This window comes from Eumetopias jubatus, unplaced genomic scaffold (assembly GCF_037043125.1).
Source record: "Eumetopias jubatus isolate StellerSeaLion01/CBP00866 unplaced genomic scaffold, mEumJub1_p1.0 scaffold_4, whole genome shotgun sequence".
Classification (NCBI taxonomy): domain Eukaryota; kingdom Metazoa; phylum Chordata; class Mammalia; order Carnivora; family Otariidae; genus Eumetopias; species Eumetopias jubatus.
Genome location: NW_028274810.1, coordinates 128,339,398 through 128,344,705, shown reverse-complemented (window position 1 = coordinate 128,344,705; position 5,308 = coordinate 128,339,398).

Sequence of the window (5,308 nt, the reverse complement as noted above, 5' to 3'; positions counted from 1 at the left end):
GTGGAGGGTTCCCCTTTCTCCACATCCCCGCCAACATCTGTCGTTTCCTGACTTGTTAATTTTAGCCATTCTGACTGGTGTGAGGTGGTGTCTCATTGAGGTTTTGATTTGGATTTCCCTGATGCCGAGCGATGTTGAGCACTTTTTCATGTGTCTGTTGGCCATTTGGATGTCTTCTTTGGAAAAATGTCTCTTCGTGTCTTCTACCCATTCCTTGATTGGATTATTTGTTCTTTGTGTGTTGAGTTTGATAAGTTCTTTATAGATTTTGGACACTAGCCTTTTATCTGATATGTCATTTGCAAATATTTTCTCCCATTCTGTCGGTTGTCTTTTGGTTTTGTGGACTGTTTCTTTTGCTGTGCAAAAGCTTTTTATCTTGATGAAATCCCAATAGTTCATTTTTGCCCTTGATTCCCTTGCCTTTGGCGATGTTTCTAGGAAGAAGTTGCTGCGGCTGAGGTCGAAGAGGTTGCTGCCTGTGTTCTCCTTTAGGATTTTGATGGACTCCTGTCTCACGTTTAGGTCTTTCAACCATTTGGAGTCTCTTTTTGTGTGTGGTGTAAGGAAATGGTCCAGTTTCATTCTTCTGCATGTGGCTGTCCAATTTTCCCAACACCATTTGTTGAAGAGACTGTCTTTTTTCCACTGGACATTCTTTCCTGCTTTGTCGAAGATTAGTTGACCATACAGTTGAGGGTCCATTTCTGGGCTCTCGATTCTGTTCCACTGATCTATGTGTCTGTTTTTGTGCCAGTACCATACTGTCTTGATGATGACAGCTTTGTAATAGAGCTGGAAATCCGGAATTGTGCTGCCGCCAGCTTTGCTTTTCTTTTTCAACGTTCCTCTGGCTATTCGGGGTCTCTTCTGGTTCCATACAAATTTTAGGATTATTTATTCCACATCTTTGAAAAAAGTGGATGGTATTTTGATAGGGATTGCACTGAATGTGTAGATTGCTCCAGGTAGCATTGACTTCACAATGTTTGTTCTTCCAATCCATGAGCATGGATCGTTTTTCCATTTCTTTGTGTCTTCCTCAATTTCTTTCATGAGTATTTTATAGTTTTCTGAGTACAGATCCTTTGCCTCTTTGGTTAGATTTATTCCTAGGTATCTTATGGTTTTGGGTGCAACTGTAAATGGGATTGACTCCTTAATTTCTCTCTCTTCTGTCTTGTTGTTGGTGTATAGGAATGCCACTGATTTCTGCACATTGATTTTATATCCTGCCACTTTACTGAATTCCTGTATGAGTTCTAGCAGTTTTGCAGTGGAGTCTTTTGGGTTTTCCACATAAAGTATCATATCATCTGCTAGGAGTGAGAGTTTGACTTCCTCTTTGCCGATTTGGATGCCTTTGATTTCTTTTTGTTGTCTGCTTGCTGTGACTAGGACTTCTAATACTATGTTGAATAGCAGTGGTGAGAGTGGACATCCCTGCCGCGTTCCTGACCTTAGGGGGAAAGCTCTCAGCGTTTCCCCATTGAGAATGATATTCGCTGTAGGTTTTTCATAGATGGCTTTTATGATATTGAGGTATGTACCCTCTATCCCTATACTCTGAAGAGTTTTGATCAAGAAAGGATGCTGTACTTTGTCAAATGCTTTTTCTGCATCTATTGAGAGGATCATATGATTCTTGTTCTTTCTTTTGTTAATGTATTGTATCACGTTGATTGATTTGCAGATGTTGAACCAACCTTGCAGCCCAGGGATAAATCCCACTTGGTCATGGTGAATAATCCTTTTAATGTACTGTTGGATCCTATTGGCTAGTATTTTGGTGAGAATTTTTGCATCCATGTTCATCAAGGATATTGGTCTGTAATTCTCCTTTTTGATGGGGTCTTTGTCTGGTTTTGGGATCAAGGTAATGGTGGCCTCATAAAATGAGTTTGGAAGTTTTCCTTCCATTCCTATTTTTTGGAACAGTTTCAGGAGAATAGGTATTAATTCTTCTTTAAATGTTTGGTAGAATTCCCCTGGGAAGCCATCTGGCCCTGGACTTTTGTTTGTTGGGAGATTTTTGATGACTGCTTCAATTTCCTTAGTGGTTATAGATCTGTTCAGGTTTTCTATTTCTTCCTGGTTCAATTTTGGTAGTTGATACATCTCTAGGAATGCATCCATTTCTTCCAGGTTATCTAATTTGCTGGCATAGAGTTGTTCATAATATGTTTTATAATTGTTTGTACTTCTTTGGTGTTGGTTGTGATCTCTCCTCTTTCATTCATGATTTTGTTGATGTGAGTCATTTCTCTTTTCTTTTTGATAAGTCTGGCCAGGGGTTTATCAATCTTGTTAATTCTTTCAAAGAACCAGCTCCTAGTTTCATTGATCTGTTCTACTGTTCTTTTAGTGTCTATTTCATTGATTTCTGCTCTGATCTTTATTATTTCTCTTCTCCTGCTGGGTTTAGGCTTTATTTGCTGTTTTTTTTCTCCAGCTGTTTTAGTTGTAGGGTTAGGTTGTGTATTTGAGACCTTTCTTGTTTCTTGAGAAAGGCTTGTATTGCTATATACTTTCCTCTCACGACTGCCTTTGCTGCATCCCAAAGATTTTGAACAGTTGTGTTTTCATTTTCATTGGTTTCCATGAATTTTTTTAATTCTTCTTTAATTTCCTGGTTGACCCATTCATTCTTTAGTAGGATGCTCTTTAGCCTCCATGTATTTGAGTTCTTTCCGACTTTCCTCTTGTGATTGAGTTCTAGTTTCAAAGCACTGTGGTCTGAAAATATGCAGGGAATAATCCTCATCTTTTGGTACCGGTTGAGACCTGATTTGTGACCTAGGATGTGATCTATTCTGGAGAGTGTTCCATGGGCACTAGAGAAGAATGCGTATTCCATTGCTTTGGGATGGAATGTTCTGAATATGTCTGTGAAGTCCATTTGGTCCAGTGTGTCATTTAAAGTCTTTATTTCCTTGTTGATCTTTTGCTTAGACGACCTGTCCATTTCAGTCAGGGGGGTGTTAAAGTCCCCCACTATTATTGTATTGTTGTCAATGTGTTTCTTCGCTTTTGTTATTAATTGCCTTATATAATTGGCTGCTGCCATGTTAGGGGCATAGATATTTACAATTGTTAGATCTTCTTGTTGGATAGACCCTTCAAGTAGGATATAGTGTCCTTCCTCATCTCTTATTACAGTCTTTGGTTTAAAATCTAATTTGTCTGATATAAGGATTGTCACCCCAGCTTTGTTTTGGTGTCCATTAGCATGGTAACTGGTTTTCCACCCCCTCACTTTCAATCTGGGGGTGACTTTGGGTCTAAAATGAGTCTCTTGCAGACAGCATATCAATGGGTCTTGTTTTTTAATCCAATCTGATAGCCTGTGTCTTTTGATTGGGGCATTTAGCCCTTCCTTGAAGCTTTTAGCTCAGTGTCTGGCTCTTTAGAACTATTGGGAGTTACTATAACTACTAATAGTGGTAGTGGTAGTGGTGGTTGGTGTGTGTGGGTGCATATGTGTGTGTGTGTAATTACCTGTAATCTTGAGACAAGCCGGGGCACCATTTATCTGGAATCACAAAATCGACTGTCTATTGACTGTGTATTTCAGGGTCATTTATTAACCACTGACTGACAGGAAACAGACACTATGAGTTACTGGTCACTTCATTTGTTGTATTCCTGGGGCAATCTGGCTGATGCCCCTGGGTCCTCCCAGGCGACCCACCACTATGGGCACAGGCCCAGCACACTCCAAAGCTTAAATTGGAATGGACCCAGGGATTTGGGCCTGAACCCAAAGGGGGACGTTCGAACATTAACTTGGCAGACTACGTTCATCTTCCTGTGACAGATCCCTCATTGGCAGAGACCACTGGTGACATTAAATGGAGTGTCCCGTAAATTTAACCTTCTGTTCCTGGCCACCAGATATATGTGATGCTGACTTTCTCGGTGACACCTCATCAGATAAGTCTCATCTTCTCTTACCTGAGCCCTTTTGACTTGGGCCCCGTGATGAACACATTTTCACTCCCTGTATTTCTGACCATCCCTGCCTCCATGTCTGCCCCTCCTAAGGCTAAGAGAAACAGTGCCTGAAAGTGGGAGCTCCCATGAGGCCAGCACCTCATCTCCTTAGCACGGCAGCAAAGCTCCTGATACAGAAGGCTGCTTTAATCATCATCGTGATGGAAACGACTGAAACTCAGGGCAGGCATTGATTTAGGTCATTTGGGAGAGAAGGCAGGCCGTGGGCTCTGAAGCAACTGATCAAGTGTCTACATCATCTTGCCCCTAAGTCCCCTCCCCTGAAAATTGGAAATACTAGTTCTGAGATTATGTAAATGAAAGGTTATTAATGAAGAGCAAAAACATATTCCTTATTATTTCGTTGTTATTAAAAGGAAGACTTCTCTGATTTTATAGGAGAAAGACCAGAAGGAGAAATACCATGCAGCTAGCCTAGTGATTTTCTTTTCTTTTATTCCTGGTTGCCAATTTCTTCACTAGGAAACACGATTTTGACAATATTTGTATTCTAGACAAAAGCTATTTGACTTTGAAGGTGTTGCAGACTACGGGCAGGAGTGCACAGGTACTTGCTTTATACCAATAATGGACAGAAAGGCAAGGGCGTAGAGCTGGAGCACTTTCCGACCGAGTCAGTCATCAGTGACTTAAGGATCTGCTCGACGGTGTCAGACCAGGTGTCAGTAGGAACTAGTTTATTCCCCACTCAGTGGTGGTGTAACACCAGGGTGTCCCTCATGCAATTATAACAACCATTTCATTGAAAGCTGACAATCCAGCCGTCACACAAATACGTAGATACAAATAGGACAGTGTGCTGCATGATGGAGGAGCCGGTACTTTAAAAAGTAAAATGAGTATTAACCCGTGGAGAGACGGTCATGTAGGCGGGGGGATGTTTGAGCAGGGAGGACAGGGAGGAAGCAGGTGCAATTGGAAAGAACCTGACGCAGCTGAGGATGGCTGGTACCTGGAGAGCAGGGTGCCGTGGGGACTGGAAGAGGTTGGAGAGGTGAGTGGATGGTGGTCAGGCTGCAAAGTGTCATCGAGTCTCGTCTTTTTCCAAAGGACCATCAGAAGCACTGGAGGGTTTTAAGCATGAGAGTGACTTGATCAGGATAGCTGCCATGAGATGGCATTCTTTGAACTTCACCCTGCCAACGTCTTAGAGCGATGGGTCCAAACCAGACATGCAGGGAAAAGCCGTCTGAAACTAAAAATTACAGCGTAAATGCAAAAGTATTTGTATTAGTTTAACTAGGTTTCAACTTTTTAAATCCCTGCATATGGTAAAAATTCAAATAGTATGGAC